Source organism: Lissotriton vulgaris, chromosome 6 (genome assembly GCF_964263255.1).
Source record: "Lissotriton vulgaris chromosome 6, aLisVul1.2, whole genome shotgun sequence".
Classification (NCBI taxonomy): domain Eukaryota; kingdom Metazoa; phylum Chordata; class Amphibia; order Caudata; family Salamandridae; genus Lissotriton; species Lissotriton vulgaris.
Window position 1 is genome coordinate 355,830,004 of NC_141694.1, and position 18,345 is coordinate 355,848,348.

Genomic DNA, 18,345 nt, shown 5'->3' on the forward strand with positions numbered 1-18,345 from the left:
TACAATGATGTCCTTAATGTAGAAGGAAAGCTGAATTCAAGTTGTGAACCCATCTGTCTGCAGTGTAGATTGAAGGCAGTTGTTGAAACAAAGATTGATGAAAGCTATTTTGTCACTGTTTGCATAACCTGAGGACACAGTATAATTGTCTCTGCCTTAAGGAAAACAAGGCTGAATACAATGCTGTCCTTAATGTAGAAGGAAATCTGAATTGAAGTTGTGAAACCAGTTTTCTGCAGTGTAGATTGAAGGTAGTTGTTGACAGAAAGGTCTGTCAAGGCAAGTTCTGAAAGTTAACAGTATCTGTGGACACAGTATAATTGTGTCTGTATTAAGGATAGTAAAGCTCAATACAATGATGTCCTTAATGTAGAAGGAAAGCTGAATTCAAGTTGTGAACCCAGCTGTCTGCAGTGTAGATTGAAGGCAGTTGTTGACACAAAGATTGATGAAAGCTATTTTGTCACGGTTTGCATAACCTGAGAACACAGTATAATTGTCTCTGCCTTAAGGAAAGCAAGGTTGGATACAATGCTGTCCTTAATGTAGAAGGAAAGCTGAATTTAAGTTGTGAAACCAGCTGTCCGCAGTGTAGACTGAAGGTAGTTGTTGACAGAAAGATCTATCAAGGCAAGTTCTGAAAGTTAACAGTATCTGTGGACGCAGTATAATTGTGTCTGTCTTAAGGAAAGTAAATCTCAATACAATGGTGTCCTTAATGTAGAAGGAAAGCTGAATTCAAGTTGTGAACCCAGCTGTCTGCAGTGTAGACTGAAGACAGTTGTTGACACAAAGATCGATGAAAGCTATTTTTTCACTGTTTGCATAACCTGAGGACACAGTATAATTGTCTCTGCCTTAAGGAAAGCAAGGCTGAATACAATGCTGTCCTTAATGTAGAAGGAAAGCTGAATTGAAGTTGTGAAACCAGCTGTCCGCAGTGTAGATTGAAGGTAGTTGTTGACAGAAAGATCTGTCAAGGCAAGTTCTGAAAGTTAACAGTATCTTTGGATGCAGTATAATTGTGTCTGTCTTAAGGAAAGTAAAGCTGAATACAATGGTGTCTTTAATGTAGAAGGAAAGCTGAATTGAAGTTGTGAACCCGGCTGTCCGCAGTGTAGATTGAAGGCAGTTGTTGAGACAAATATCAAAGAATGCTATCTAGTCACAGATAACAGAATCTAAGGACAAAGTATAATTGTCTCTGCCTTAAGGAAAGCCAGCAAGAGTACAACACTGTTCTCAGTGTAGAAGGAACGCTGAATTGAAGTTGTGAACCCAGCTGTCCACAGTGTAGATTGAAGGTAGTTGTTGAAAGAAAGGTCGGTCAATGCAAGTTGTGAAAGTTAACAGTATCTGTGGATGCAGTATAATTGTGTCTGTCTTAAGGAAAGTAAAGCTCAATACATTGGTGTCTTTAATGTAAAGGGAAAGCTGAATTGAAGTTGTGAACTGAGCTGTCCATAGTGTAGATTGAAAGCTTCTGTGAGCAGTTATAGATGAATACTATTTGTGACATTCTTTTACAAAATAGGAAGACATAAAATCCATTACTCTCTATCTTAAATAAAGCTATGCTGAATTCAATGTTTTCTGTATTAGTGGAGCTCTTGGTTTGAAGTTTTAATTTTTACTGACCGCAGAATATATTGAAGGTAAGAACAGATATTGAAGATCATTTTAGTTCTAAAGCTGAGTTGAAGTTGTGAACCCTTCTGTCCGCAGTGTAGATTGAAGGCAGTTGTTGACACAAAGGTCGATAAATGCTTTTTCATCACAGATAATAGAATCTCAGGATACAGTATAATTGTCTCTGCCTTAAGGAAAGGAAGCAAGAATACAATGCTCTCCTCAATGTAGAAGGAAAGCTGAAGTGAAGTTGTGAACCCTGTTGTCTGCAATGTATATCGAAGGTGCAACTTTGATGAATGTTATTTTGTACAGGTAACAGAATCTGAGGACATAGTACAATTGTCTGTCCCTTAAATAAATTGAGACTAATATGTCATACTCTGTTTTAAGACTTTGCAGCATTCTTAAATGCTCAAAGGCAAGCATTAAGTTTGATACCATGCTTATGTCATCAATAATGAGGAGGTTCATTTTCTTCAAGAGTCTTCACAACAAGCTTCTCCAGATATCTTGTGGTATTGTAATTTGTTGTTATGCTCCATAGGCAGTATGAGTAAATGATGTAATGTAGCATTGGTAATGTTAACATTTAGTTATATTTTTAATATAAGGAAGTTATTGCAAATATACAATAAGGAAATGATGCTGAATATGGAACTATTCTACTAGAAATAAGAATTGTAGAAATGACTGAATATGTCAAAGAAGTTTTACAGAGACGATAAGTTTGAAATTTGTTTCCAAAAGAAAATATTGTTGCTAACCTTGTAGGTAGTTTTAAAATAATTGACAACCCCCAATGAAGAAAAGCAGCAAGTGTGAAAATATCCTATTTTGTTCGGCTGGGAAATTAGCTACAATAAAAAGATTTGATAATGGTCCTTGACTTTGAATCAGAAAAGGAAATTGAACAATAATTGATAACCCCTTGCCAAAAAAGGCAGTTAGTCTGCAAATTTTCACTGCCTTCAACTGGCGTTGTAGGTACAACAAAAAGTGTTAAAGGGCACGAGTTTGTATCAGAATAATAAATTCACAAACAATTGATAATTCCTAGCCAAAAAATACAGTTAGAGTGTACATTTTCACTGCCTTCGGCCGGAGTCGTAGGTACAACAAAAGCCTCAATAAAGGGCTACTCGTTTGTATCAGAATATGAAATTCACGAGCAATTGATAACCCCAGCAAAGAAAGGCTGCAAGTGTGCAATTTTTTACTGCCTTTGGCTGGGGTACTTGTTACAACAAAAAGGCTCGATAAAGGGCTTGTAGTTTGAATACGAATATGAAATAGAATAGTTGATAACCATGGTCAAGAAAGGCAGCAAGTAGGTGTGTGTACGTGTAGATAATGTGTCAATTCAGGGGAATATGAATAATGTAAAAACTAAGATAGGCTGTAAGTGTGCAAATTAGCCACTGCTATTCACTGGTAGTAGTTTGCAAGAAGGCTCAGTAAAGGGCCTGCACTTGAACTAGAATAATAAAGAGAATTTGTATTACAAGAAGGATAATTGATAACTCCAGCCAGGAAAGGAAGCAAGAGTTCAGATTTCCTACTGCCTTCGGCCGGGGTAGTTGATAGAATAAAAAGGAGTTGATAAAGGGACTGCAGTTTGAATAGGAATATGAAATTGAACAAGAGTTCATAGCCCCTGCGAAGAAATGTAGTAAGTGCGCACATTTTCCACTTCCGTCTGGCAGTGCAGTATCTACATGAAAAAGGCTCGATAAAAGGCCCGCACTTTGAATACAGATATGAAATAGAAGAGCAGTTGATAACCATAGCCAAGAAAGGCAGCAAGCAGGTGTGTGTACGTGTAGATGATTTGTTGATTGAGTGGTAGATGAATAATGTAAAAAAATATGAAAGGCTGAAAGTGTCCAAATTACCCACTGCCATTCATGGGTATTAGTTAGCAAGAAGGCTCAATACAGGGAATGTACTTTTAATTCCAATAAGAAACAGAATATTTGATAACCTTAGACTATACTTGCTCTTTTTTAATATTGTTAGACTTTTAAGCTTTTGTTTATACATGAATGGCAGGAAGTTCGCAAATTACCCACTGCCATTCACGAGTAATAGTTACCAAAAAGGCTCAATAAAGGGGCTGCTCTTTGAATTTGTATTACAAGAAGGACAAATGACAACCCCAGCCAAGAAAGGCAGCAAGTGTTCAAATTTCCTACTGCCTTCGGCCGGGGTAGTAGGTAGAACAAAAAAGCTTGATAAATGTCTAATAACTAATGTTGAGTACAGCGCTGCTGCTGTTTCCTGTTTTTGATGATGTTGATATAGATATAACACAAAAGCTCATCACAATAAATGCATAGAAATTTAAGTTTATGAAACTCAAGATCAATATGCGAGTATGAATTGTTTGCTAAAGATGGTGTTGCAGCTGTTGATGTGCTTGGTGTAGCACCAAGTGTTTGTCCTGTAATCTCTGTGTTGCAGCTCAAGCAAAGTTGTTGGGGTGTAAGTAGTTTATGTGTTTTGTACTATATTTGATGTGCCAAAGGAGTATTTTTTGGATTGATCACACCTTCAAAGATTTGTTTGGTAAATTTTATAGGTTACTATTGGTTGGTGAGTTTCAGTTAGTATGTGTTTGGACTTTGCTTGAATGTTTAAGGGACGCATTAGGGATTCCATAATAGAGAAATACTTTGTGCTTAGTGACATCCAATTCTATTTTATGAAGAACGGTTGAATTCTACATCCACCTCTAGGACTAGTGGGAGGGTAGTATTTCAAAGTGTTTGACAGGTTACACTACATGTTTCTATGTAGCTAAAGAAAAGTTAGCTTTGTTATGTATGGGCATGCTCTCACACAAAACTCAGCAGTCAGCATTCAGGATTGTAAAGGCTTACCATAGGAGTGACTGATGATTTTACATTTGTCAGTTTACAAAAGAGAAAACAAGTACGATTGTTTTACATTAGAGATATACAGACCTGAAAGACTATGCATGTAAATTCATGAAATATTTTTTGAAGATTTGGAAGAAAGCAGTGAAAGGGTGTTTAGAAGCAATACAGTCCAGCATAACAAGTGCATAAATATCTGGACACTCCTGCAGTCTTGTGTCCAAATTATCTTAAAAAGTAATGTTGAGACACACTTGTTTTCACCTGTTACAATTTCCACAAAGCATTTAGAGTTGGAGCAGTCTTTGTCTAACATTCCTACTTAATTTTATTTTTGAAATGGAGTAATTTTTATTGTTTAATCTTCCTCCTTGAAGGTGAAAAAGCAACACCACTCTTCTTCACAATATTGTTGTCTAAAAAGTAGTGCTAATTCCACTGTCACCATGGTAGATATCTGACAATAGAATTAATTATATTTTTATACCACTATTCCATAGTCCTAATGCAAAAGGTGTGTTTAGAGTCAACAAAATTAATACATTTTTAAATATACAGGCAGAAAAAGACAAGTATGATTTACATTTGATTTTGTTAATTGAAGGTGGTCATCTGCTGCATTCAAAACATTGGGCATGTTGAGAAGAAAGTGAAAAGTATGTTGTAATTGATATTGCATTGTTTAAAGGTGAATAGCTTTTTGAAATAAAAACTTTATATGTATTCACATGGTAAGCATAGTTCCAGGTTTAGAATGGCCTTTTGAGTCTGTGCAAACCCACTAACGTCCATGTTTTATGCGTTTTTAAGAACTCTTATCTAATCTTTTGTTACAGTGAAGAATGTTGGAAATTTCTTCCTGACAATGGCAGACATCAACCTTCTTTCTGAGTTGGGAAAAAAGTGAATTTTTAAACATTCCGATTTTCGCATGAGCAAATCTACACATGCAAATTTGCTCATGCTAAAATGCAGTTCACAAATATTTTCTAGGAGTACTATTTCACAAAAGCTGTATAGCTGCACTTAACGCTAGGACATATTCCATGGGTGCACTGTTGAGACTTTCTTGAATAATTGGGCCCCTAATTTGGTCTGGCATTAACTGTGACCTTTTGCTTTTATTACATCTCTCTCTCTCTCTCTCTCTCTCTCTCTCTCTCTCTGTCTTTGTATTGGATGGCTTCACTTTGAGTCACAGCATTATGCTGTTTCACAAGGAGTATATCAGCACACAAAGTAGTTTTGTTCAGTGCCAGTAACTACGGTAGAAGTTTGTGCTTTTTAAAACCAAAAATATTATTTGCTTTTGCCAAAGTTTTTTATAATAGTGAGGGGGCAGCAGCTTACATGGCAATTAAGTTTTACAGACATGATGCCAAAACGAGTCACACAATGACAAAAGTAAAAAGGTGACTATCAATTTCAGACCTACTGTGTTTGCCAATGCTTGTTGAATTTTGTTTCACATAATCTTATTGAAAGTAGTTGATGAGATTTTCAATAATGAATATTTTTGGGAAATACTAGCATGGATGGGCAAGTTATTAAATGATGCTGCAGAAAAATGGTAACAGAAATGTTATAGTAGTTTAGCAAAATGTTTTTTCCTGCTTTCTCTTTTTTATGAACATTTTATTTGAAAGCAAAGTATTATCAAACTTGCTTTTAAGATTCTGCAATTATTTGCGTCAAATCGTAGAGAATTCTGGGAGCAGTATACATAGCCTCATAGTGCTAAAGTTTGGAAGTGTGTGTACACTTTGTTTACTACAGAAACTGTCAGGAGTGCAGTCTGAGTTTACAACAATTATTTGGAAGAGTCACTCACTAATACTGACGACTGCATCAATGTCGTAAAAGTTTGAAGGTCTTTAACATATGGACACAAACATTAACTCGGCAGTAGACATTTCTGATAAGCATACGTGGGTCAGGCGTGTTTCAGAGCTGCCCGCTTTTGTTTACTGGAGCCACTGATAGGTGTGCACTCAGAGGTTACAACATTTACTTAGAGTGCGCGCCCGAATAATAAATGCATTCAATAATGAACCATAAATACAGGTTTGAACATTATTAACATATGGGCAAATATATTACGTTAACTACAGACAGTGCCCTTCTCTGACCCAATCTGTGGTACTGCTAACTGTCAGCCATAGGGTTTGTGCTGCTGGGAGTTCGGCCTACTTGTGCCAAGGACACAATACACATGAAAGGTTGTTGCCCTTGACCTCAAAAAATATGTGCCGTGCGTCGGGCTATAGGAATTACACATCCATGACGGTGCATAGTCAGCTTTAAAATAAAGTGTACGCAACTCAGAAAAGATTCTTACCATAAAGTTTTCTGTATAAGTTGCTGAAGCTTTTTGGTTGCAGACTCCTCATTACTTTTCAATAGACTGTAAATGTAAAAAAGATGTATATTAGGGAATCATAATATCAATGCTAACCATTGAAAAGGTAGTTTGCATAATAAATGTTATCATATAAACCCTCTTTGGTATTTACAAGTGTTTTAAAGAAGTTGCATCAAGCACAAAAACGGTGGCAAACGGGCAGATTCTCAGAATCTTTCTATTTGTGACCAGTATTTTTGCATTTAGGATGCATCATCCCAAATGCAAAAATTGCAATTAAGGAATCTCTAAATTGAGATTCCTTAAATTGCGATTGCATTCAAGCAGCCATGGCTCGTGCAGGGCATTACGCCGGGTGGTGACGTCAGGCAGAGGAGGGGCATGGTGGGGGTTGCAAAATACAAGATAAGGACGATGTCAGGTAAGTACCGAAAAAAAAAAAATTGTTACCCGTACTGCATCGCCAAATGTGACGCAGCGCGGGCAACAATTTTTTTTTTTGGTACTTACCTGACATCGTCCATATCCCGCATTTTACAACCCCCCACCTTGCTCTCCTCTGCCTGACGTCACCGCCCGGCATAACGCCCTGCACGAGCGATGGCTGCTGACGTCACCGCTCGGCGTAACATCTTGCACGAGCTGTGGCTGCCAATTACCCTCGTTTAGACTACCGGCTTGGGAGTATTACGTGACGCAGTAATAAATATTAAAACTAATGGGAGAATTAGGAGGGAGCAAATACGATGAACCAGAAAGCATTTGTTTCAGAAAAATAAAGCAAAGCAGAGCTGGGAGGGCCACGTGATGGATAGAAAGAAACATTTGCGCAATAACTCTCTGTTCAAAACTTCTTGGTTAGCAAAAAAGGCCACTTTAGTAAGACAGGTGCAAATTAACTTCTAATCAAACATCTTGCAATTCATTATTTAAGAAACCAAAAATTCCTTCTACTTATCCTAGCATCCTTATGAAAGATGAAACCCCCACCAAGTTTACCCAAACAAACCCAGGAGCAACTGACTCTTGTTGATACCCCCTTCCTTTCCTTTAAGTGCCTTTTGAGGATGGACCAAACCGCTCCAGGCTGCCCATCCCCCAGAGAAAGCGCCTACCAACTAAAATTGCACCTAGACCTGTCTTAGCGTGGCAACCATGAATAAACAGCTTCGGCAGTACCCAAAGCACAATAAAACAACAAACAAACAGGACCTGAAAGAGAAAATGGGTGGGTGGGCGGGGCAAAAACAAACTTCGCCACCCGCCTCCCCTGGCACAGTTCAATTTCCTCACCCTTTCTACTCCTAATTATACCTTTTCCCTTCCACTCGAACTAGCTAATCACCTTTCCTTGCACCCTTGCGCGAACCAACCAAGGGGAGAGAACGGCTCGGGCACAGCTCCCCCTGGGTCCCCCTTATGCTATGTACATATAAAATCATTGAGGGTAGGAGGGGCACATGATGCATAAAAGAATACCATCATGAACATACAATAAAAAGAACACATTGTAAAGCACATGACACATTTCAAAAATAGGATACAGAAATTCATGGAAGCTCAATTTATAAAAAAAAGGCGTGGGAGTGCTCCGTTAGACAGAAGGAAATATTAGGATCAACAAAGAAAGATCAATAAGAATGGAGGCCTGGGACCAGGGCCGTACTGGGAACCAAAACCGGCCCTGGTAAAGGTGCTCGGCCGCTCCCCCATCCCCTCCCTCGGGAGGGGAGGGTTGGGGGGTGCGACCGGCGCCGGTTTTCGGCTGATTTTGTTACAGGGCCGATTTTGCAGATAAGCTGCAAAAACGGCCCTGTAACAAAATAGGCCCCTAGGGGTCCAACACCGGCCCCCATCCTTGCGGCGCACCGGGGGATTGCTTGTGCCCGCAACGGCCAGTCCGGGCCTGCCTGGGACGGCCTCATGATGCAGAAAAAAATATCATCATGGACGCACAATTAATAACGATAGAGGCCTAAGCACGTGGCGTAGTACAGAAATACAACACAGAAATTTAGGGACGCATAATTATAAAATTAGAGCTGTGTAGGACCTCATGACGCAGATTGAAACTTTTATACTATGTGCATACAATTTTAAACCATTATTGGGTAGGAGAGCCATATGATGGAGAAAAAAATAGCATCATGCATATACAATTTACAGCGGAGTCTGATGTTGTGACGGTTTCTCTTACCTTTGCTTCTGTCATGTTTTGTCGTGTCTTCAAAGGCTGCTCTTTCACTGGGTCTGGTGAGTGTTGGTTGCGGGCGCCGCCGCCTCCGCAACTATGGAATTGTGGCTGGGCAGCATCATAAGTGATACCACGTCAAGTGTCAGGAGTCCTCCTCCGCTTGAGCTGTGAGTTTGTAGTAAAATCGATGACGACACTCTGTCACTGCAGCACAAGCAGGCAAGAGAGAGCGTGCTCAGTTCAGTGTTGGGATTATATGGGAACAGTGAGGGCTGAGCAAACCAAGCCCAGGAGCATCATTGGTAGCGTTTTCGCGGTCTATAAGAATGATGGCCTTGGGGGACATCACATTGGCTAATGTATTGGTATCCAGGCTTAGTGATAACAAGTATGCTAGGTGGTGGCATGTGGAGAGTGTGGGCGGGCGTGCACCACACATGTGCAAGTGTGAGAGTGTGCACCAACAATTAACAACAGAGAGAGATGGGGGCGGTGTTATTATGTGCGCAGAGGCAGGCCCAGAATCGGATCTCCAATGAGTGACTACTTCTAATCATTCTTGTTAGCGCGCCCTGGGATCTGATTTGTCACTGAGAGGGTGATCACACCATACATGTACTGATAATGATAGTCAGCGTGTACCCGCGCATACAGTACAAATATGGTTTGACGTTACGCATGGCATCAAAGGTTAAGTGTGACGTCATGAACAGCGCCCTGTACGCGAAAGGCGCCAATGTTTCTACAAGGTTAAAAACATATATTTATATACTTAATGTACATACTATGGGAAGATATTATTTGGGATAACTATGATTTTTTTTTACAGTTTTAACAATCATATATTGCTTTTAAAAACAATTACACAAATCGCGGTAGAACACCATGCGTACTGGTGTCGAAACATCTGCGTAAGTGCATCATAAGCGTACGTAAAGTCATGTGACTTTAAAACGAGAGATTTGATTGGTTCATAAGTTTTCCTATTGTAACTGTTGAAAGTTCCATCCCATTATAATCATATCATTCGACTTTGACTTTCTAAGAAGAATCATTTCTTCTGACAATTTTTTTAAATAGAAGGAAGATCATTATAAGAGCAATGGACTCATCTTCCAGCAGTTCTTCAGAGGGAGGATTTATTCCTGAAGAACCTCCAAAGACGAGGAAAGAAGCTCTAATTTGGCAATTTTTTACTTTTCCAGAAGGTCAAAAAAAGGTTAATGCTCCAAAAGTAACCTGTAAAATTTTCAAACAACTCTTTCAAGGGGTGATCCATCTGAACAATACTCCTTTGGCACAGCAAATATGGTGAGACATGTGAAGAACTCGCACCCCAATAACTTTGCTCGATCTGCAAGATGGAAGTTGCAGGAGAACCCACCTGCTTCTGCACCAAGCATATCAACTACTGCAGCAGAATATTCAGCAAGCATTCCACACCCACAAATTGATCCTTATTTTGCTGACGTTAAAATTATATGCATTCATTGCGACAGACTTTTATGTTATAGGGAGCAGTCTATTGATCTGATGAAACACAGGATGCAGGAGCATGGCAGTCCTCAACATTATTATTATTTTTTTTCATTCTTTTGAATATGTGACATCATCAGCAGTGCATTGCGGGCACGCGAGTTATAGTTAGCTGAACTAAGTATAACAGAGGAATTTCGATGGTTTTGTATGAGAGAAATGTCCAGCTAACTATAACATGGAGAGTTGACATATATAAATAACTGTGCATAAGAGCCAGTGAATGTGTGAGTGGCTGTATGGATCATTGTGAACTTGAATCAGGGATTGTATAAGAGAGTAAATATGTGTTAGTATATGTTTGAATAAGTAAGGTGTGTATAACTGTATAGTTGAGGAGATGGAGGTGTGATTGATTCTTTGCATGACTGACTAGGTGTGTGAGTAACTCCATGGATGAGTGACAGTCTGTGAGTGTCTGTTTACACTGAGTGTATCTAAGGTTATATTAGAGTCTGAAGAGGTTCATCGTATTATCACATGAATGATGTCATCAGTGATGTGATCAGTAATGTCAAATGAGATGTCATCAGTGATGTCATCAGTGATGTCATTTGAGATGTCATCAGTGATGTCATCAGTGATGTCACTAACCATGTCATGAATGATGTAATATGTGACATGATCAGCAGTGGATTGCGGGTGCGCGATATATAGTTAGTGCAACTAACTATATATGCGAATTTCAATGCTTTTGTGTGAGTAAAATAAGGTTTTGTAAATGCTAATTCCTAACTATATATGGTCTATAACCTATGGTTTACTCAGTGAATTTTCAAGGTTTTGTAAATGCTAATTCCTAACTATATATGGTCTATAACCTATGGTTTTTTCAGTGAATTTTCAAGGTTTTGTAAATGCTAATTCCTAACTATATATGGTCTATAACCTATGGATTTTTCAGTAAATTTCAATGGTTTTTTATTAGCAAATATCAAAAGCTGTAAAATGTGAAGTACGTGGTAAATAAAAACATTTTCGTGTTTATGCACGCTGATGTGCTTTGAACGCTGCCACCCCTCCCCCCGCCCCCTCTTTTTTTTAAGAAGTATTCTCTCATTGCAGATAGTGAAGGGTAGGTAACGCAGGCCTTTGCCCCTGTTTTAATCCGCCGTGCCTGCTTCCCTCTCCATTTGATTGATTGTTATCCAAGCATTTACTGTTTTGGAATTGGTTCTCTTTGGTTCATTCTCTATTTACAAACAAGCACATAGTCGCAATACTCTGTTTAGTCTTTGCAGATAGTGAAAAATCGTTAGAAAAAACAAAAGGAATCAAGCAAAATCAGTAGGCCACTAATGGGATCTCTTTTTGACCTCGCTAAAATAGAAACATTAGGAACAACACCTCATGAGAAATATGAAACTAGTGAGAGGAACTGAGCTCGACGCCATGATGGCTGCAAGACAGCTCGGCTCCGCCGCCCACCCCGCCCAAAATAACGACAAACCCTATGCAAATATTATAAATATATACAACACACCAGCAAAGTAACAGGGTAAAACGTTTTATTAAATAACTATTCACATGGCAGCCTGCTGCAACATCGATCCAAATGCATGCCGCCATTCCCGGGATTTCTCCCCGACTACTCTGTGGCTACGAGATGGATCAGTATGGGCAAATATACACTTGGGGATTCACAAGCAACAACAAGCCTTTGTATTTGGGGCTCAAAATCAACAACAGTGACAGAGAACAGAAGCAAACTAAGCACTCAGGGGCTACGTTTAAACGTAACATCATCTCCCCAAAGGTTCATCACCTTACACAGACATGCACTCTGATCTCCTTGGCCTCAGTCAAGCATCAATAGTAAGATTTTCATAGGTGAGTGTAGGTTCATGGTTTTCCATTCACAGACTAAAAGCCTGGAGTGGGACTGAAAGAACCATAACTAGGTAAGAAGGAAGGCAGAGGCTGTAGGAAGGACTCTGGATATGGTATGTTGCTTGGTCCCTGAGATGCTTCGATGTCACTGCCTTGCACAAATGGCATAAGTCCTGGATGTTGGGTGCCATAGTTGAGGGTTCCGAGCAGCGCTTGTAACACTGTCTGAAGCTCATTTGCACCTGCTGCAGCTTCACTATTCTCAAAGTAAGTGGGGGCTGTTTGATGACCTGACTGCATTGGAAAGCAATGTGATGCGGTGCCGCCCTGAACCGCTTGACGGAGGCCCCCGAGGGGCGGTGTGGTGGCGCCGACTCGGAGGGGGCGCTTGGCTCCTGCCCCCTTCCCAAGTCTTGTTGCCCTGGTGTGGCCTGAGATCGCCCCCGACATAGGCGGCCGGCTCCCGGGGTCAGGTGAAACTTTTTGCCTTTTGGTGACTCTTCCCACTGGACCTTGTCCCACAATCCGTTTGACCTGAAGACACGTCCTGCGGTGCCCTAGTCCGACCATCACATATACCTGAGCCAGGAGACGGCGTGGGGTGCACTAGAAGGGAGAGGCGGCGTGAACGAGCCTCCCCCACCTCCCCAGGTGGAGGTTTCTCAGCTACACCCCAGCGCTTCACTCGGCCAGCTGACTTGCGCCCGCTCTTGCGGCACAGTGCCTCGCTCGGCCAGCTGAATTGTGCCTGCTCCACACCTTGTCCCACAATCCGTTTGACCTGAAGACACGTCCTGCGGTGCCCTGATCCGACCATCACATATACCTGCGCCAGGAGACGGCGTGGGGTGGCCTAGAAGGGAGAGGCGGCGCGAACGAGCCTCCCCACCTCCTCAGGTGGAGGTTTCTCAGCTACACCCCAGCGTTTCACTCGACCAGCTGACTTGCGCCCGCTCTTGCGACACAGTGCCTCGCTCGGCCAGCTGAATTGCGCCTACTCTTGCTATTACAGCGTCTCACCCGCCATCCAACGGAATTGCACCCAATCTTGCGGTACAGCAACAGGCGGCTGCCACGGAGCTCACAAAATGGCGGTCGGCTCCACAGACTTGGGCCTGGTCTGCAAGGATGGCTCTTGGCAACCCTGGAACTCGGACGCTTGACTGCTACGGCATGGGCCCCATTCCCAAAAGCGTCCCCTCAGCCTTGAAGATTCTACAAGAGTCACCGGGGCCCCCGACTCCCGCAGACTTCCGGTGGGGAGCGACTGCCATGATTGTTCACGGAATGGCCACGACGGAGCCACGAGATGGTGGTGTTCTCATGCTGATGCCAGCTTCAGTCTGAAACATCCAGAAACACTGTAGACTACTAATTCGATCAGTTCCAGTGGAGCCCCAACGTGACCCGGTAGAGAAGAACTAGCCCTCCCCTCTTTGACTGATGGTTCTTGTTGCCTGTCCCTTCTGTTGTCATTTAACAGAACTTTTTGGACTGCTGAAAGGGGTTCTGTTCAGACCGCTGGTTGGTGGAGACATTTTGACTATAATCTGGACCTGCATTGTCGCGCAATGCCTCATATGACGCGCCGTGTTAACGCACCCGGAAGTGCTCCGGTGCGCGAGGCGCGAAGCGCAGCTTCCCGGAAGCAAACCGGGGCGGGGCGCGAGAAACGTAAGCATAACAGGTCATGTGACTTGTTAATAAAACTTTTCATTGGTTCCTTTTACTTTTGGTTTCCTAATGATGGAAGGCTTAGTCATATGACCTAAAAATAACACTTTTCATTAGTTTAGAACATTTTTTTTTCCCAAAATGATGAAAGCCCCACTTTTTTTTCTCACTCTGACTTGTAAAGCAAAGGATCCAGATGCATTTACAGTTTATCACTAACAATGTTCCAGGCTAATGTATTTTCCCGGGAAATTTACAACTGTCCTGCAAGTAAAATATTCCTTTTTCGAGAAAAAGGGTGTTTCTTCGTCCCATGAGCGAGCCGTTGAGCAAAAGAGGCTCGGCCTGCTGTCTTAGTCGCTGATAGGCATGAATATCGGATTCTTATCGATCACTTTATGTTGCGGGAGTGGAAAACACAACAGCCCTTGACCATTTATCTTTACTGCTTACCTGCGTATTATACCTTTTAACCGTCATGTAATCGGGCTGCTTTATTTCACTTGCCTTTTACTGAAAACAGTGGCTATTATTCAAAACTTTATCAATCTAGGTACTACTACCCTGTTTTGTTTTAAAAACCTTTATTGTGAAAATGTCAGTATACAAATACGGGCCTATAACCACGTGGGCCGGCCACGGAGCAAACTGTAATCGTATATGATGAGGGTGCATTTACACTGTAGAAGAACGTAACGGGCGGACCATTAGGTTGCAAGAACTAAGGTGTCTAACAGTTGCGGAATCGGTGGACATACATTTCATAATTAAAGTACGACAGGGCCAGTTACAATAAAATTATCTAGATATACATTTGCGGGCAAGTACCATGGGTGACATTAATTCGAACTTTCAATAGTACAGTAATCAATAACACATCAGAACTTAGTATCAATAGGGATGTCCAAATGTTCAATCAGTACTCGTTCCCGCCCGCCATGTGCTTCAAAACTGCATACGTATCTCGTGATATCAAGGCTGGGCAACCAGTACACAACAAGGAGTTACGAGTCCCATTTATACCAGCGCCATTTTGGACGAGGCCGGGCATGTCCAGGATATAGTCAAAATGTCTCCACCAACCAGCGGTCGGACCAGAACACCTTTCGGCAGTCAAAAAAGGTTCAGTTAAATGACAACAGAATAGATAGGCAACAAGAACAATCAGTCAAAAGAGGGGAGGGCAAGTTCTTCCCTACCGGGTCACGTTGGGGCTCCATCGGAACTGATCGAATTGGTAGTCTACAGTGTTTCTGGATGTTTCAGACTGAAGCTGGCGTCAGCATGAGAACACCACCATCTCGTGGCTCCGTCGTGGCCATTCCACAAGCAATCATGGCAGACGCTCCCCACCGGAAGCCTGCGGGAGTCGGTGGCCCCGGTGACTTTTGTAGAATCTTCACGGCTGAGGGGACGCTTTCGGGAATGAGGCCCATGCCCTAGCAGGCAAGCGTCCGAGTTCCAAGGTGTCCCAGGGCCATTTTAGTGGACCAGGCCCAAATCCAAAGAGCCGGCCGCCATTTTGAGAGTCCTGTTGCAGCCGCCTATCGCTGCACTGCAAGAGTGGGTGCAATTCAGCTGGATGGAGGGCGAGACGCTGTGCCGCAAGAGCGGGCGCAACTCAGCTGGATGGAGGGTGAGGCACTGTGCCGCAAGAGCGGGCGCAATTCAGCTGGATGGCGGATGAGGCACTGTGCCGCAAGAGCGGGCGGAACTCAGCTGGATGGTGGGTGAGGCACTGTGAGGCAAGAGCGGGCGGAACTCAGCTGGATGGCGGTGAGGCACTGTGCCGCAAGAGCGGGCGGAACTCAGCTGGATGGCGGGTGAAGCACTGTGCCGCAAGAGCGGGCACAACTCAGCTAGATAGCGAGTGAAACGCCAAGGGGCGCCCCACTGCAGCTGAGGAGCCTCCACCTGGGGAGGCGGGAGAGGCCCGTTCGCGCCGCCTTCCCCCCCCGGGGCACCCCACGCCGTCTTTCGGCGCAGCATTGTAGGATGGCCACACCAGTGCAACTTGCTGGACACCACCTCGGTGCCATCCAGATCTCGGCGCGTTGTGCTGCCTTCGGCCTATTCGCACATCGGTCCACTACTGACGCCGCCTCACAGGCCAACGGATTTCGTAGGCTTTTTATAGCCCAAAGCCGCATAACAGGTCATGTGACTTGTTTATAAAACTTTTCATTGGTTCATTTTACTTTTGGTTTCCTAATGATGGAAGGCTTGGTCATATGACCTAAAAATAACACTTTTCATTGGTTTAGAACATTTTTTTTTCCCAAATGATGAAAGCCCCACCTTTTTTTTCTCACTCTGACTTGTAAAGCAAAGGACCCAGATACATTTACAGTTTATCACTAACAATGTTCCAGGCTAATGTATTTTCCCGGGAAATTTACAACTGTGCTGCAAGTAAAATATTTCTATTTCGAGAAAAAGGGCGTTTCTTCGTTCCATGAGGGAGCCGTTGAGCAAAAGAGGCTCGGCCTGCTGTCTTAGTCGCTGATAGGCCTGAATATCGGATTCTTATCGATCACTTTATGTTGCAGGAGTGGAAAACACAACAGCCCTTGACCATTTATCTTTACAGCATTCCTGCGTATTATACCTTTTAACCAACATGTAATCGGGCTGCTTTATATCACTTGCCTTTTACTGATTCGAAAACAGTGGCTATTATTCAAAACTTTACCAATCTAGGTACTACTACCATGTTTTGTTTTAAAAACCTTTATTGTGAAAATGTCAATATACAAATACGGGCCTATAACCACGTGGGCCGGCCACAGAGCAAACTGGAATCGTATATGATGAGGGGACATTTACACTGTAGAAGAACGTAACGGGCGGGCCATTAGGTTGGAAGAACTAAAGTGTCTAACAGTTGCGGAATCGGTGGACGTAAATTTTATAATTAAAGTACGACAGGGCCAGTTACAATAAAATTATCTAGATATACATTTGTGGGCAAGTACCATGGGTGACGTTAATTCGAACTTTCAATAGTACAGTAATCAATAACACATCAGAACTTAATATCAATAGGGATGTCCAAATGTTCAATCAGTACTCGTCCCCGCCCGCCATGTGCTTCAAAACTGCATACGTATCTGGTGATATCAAGGCTAGGCAACCTAAACACAACAAGGAGTTGCGAGTCCCATTTATACCGGCGCCATTTTGGGCGAGGCCGGGCAGGTCCAGGATATAGTCAAAATGTCTCCACCAACCAGCGGTCGGACCAGAACCCCTTTCGGCAGTCAAAAAAGGTTCCGTTAAATGACAACAGAAGAGATATGCAACAAGAACCATCAGTCAAAAGAGGGGAGGGCAAGTTCTTCCCTACCGGGTCACGTTCGGGCTCCACCGGAATTGATCGAATCGGTAGTCTACAGTGTTTCTGGATGTTTCAGACTGAAGCTGGTGTCAGCATGAGAGCACCACCATCTCGTGGCTCCGTCGTGGCCATTCCGCAAGCAATCATGGCAGCCGCTCCCCCACCGGAAGCCTGCGGGAGTCGGGGGCCCCGGTGACTTTAGTAGAATCTTCAAGGCTGAGGGGACGCTTTCGTGAATGGGGCCCATGCCCTACCAGGCAAACGTCAGAGTTCCAAGTTGTCCCAGGGCCATTTTAGTGGACCAGGCCCAAATCCGAAGAGCTGGCCACCATTGTGAGAGTCCTGTGGCAGCCGCCTATTGCTGCACCGCAAGAGTGAGCGCTATTCAACTGGATGGTTGGCGAGACGCTGTAGCCGCAAAAGCGGGCGCAACTCAGCTGGATGGCGGGTGAGGCACTGTGCCGCAAGAGCGGGCGCAACTCAACTGGATGGCGACTGAAACGCCAAGGGGCGCCCCACTGCAGCTGAGGTGCCTCCACCTGGGGAGGCGGGGGAGGTCGTTCACGCCGCCTCCCCTCCCCGGGGCGCCCCACGCCGTTTTTCGGCGCAGCATTGTAGGATGGCCAGACCAGTGCAGCAACTTGCTGGACACCACATCGGTGCTGTCCGGATCTCGGCGCGTTGTGCTTTCTTCGGCCTATTCGCACAATGGTCCGCTACTGACGCTGCCTCACAGGCCGACGGATTTTGTAGGCTTTTTATAACCCAAAGCCGACTAAAAGACAGGCCAAAGCACCCCATTGTTGCTACTCCGGGGAGGGAGGAGCAAGGACAGTGTCAACCGGACGGTGAATGCTTTGAGATGGATGTTGCAGCAGGCTGCCATGTAAATAGTTGTTTAAAA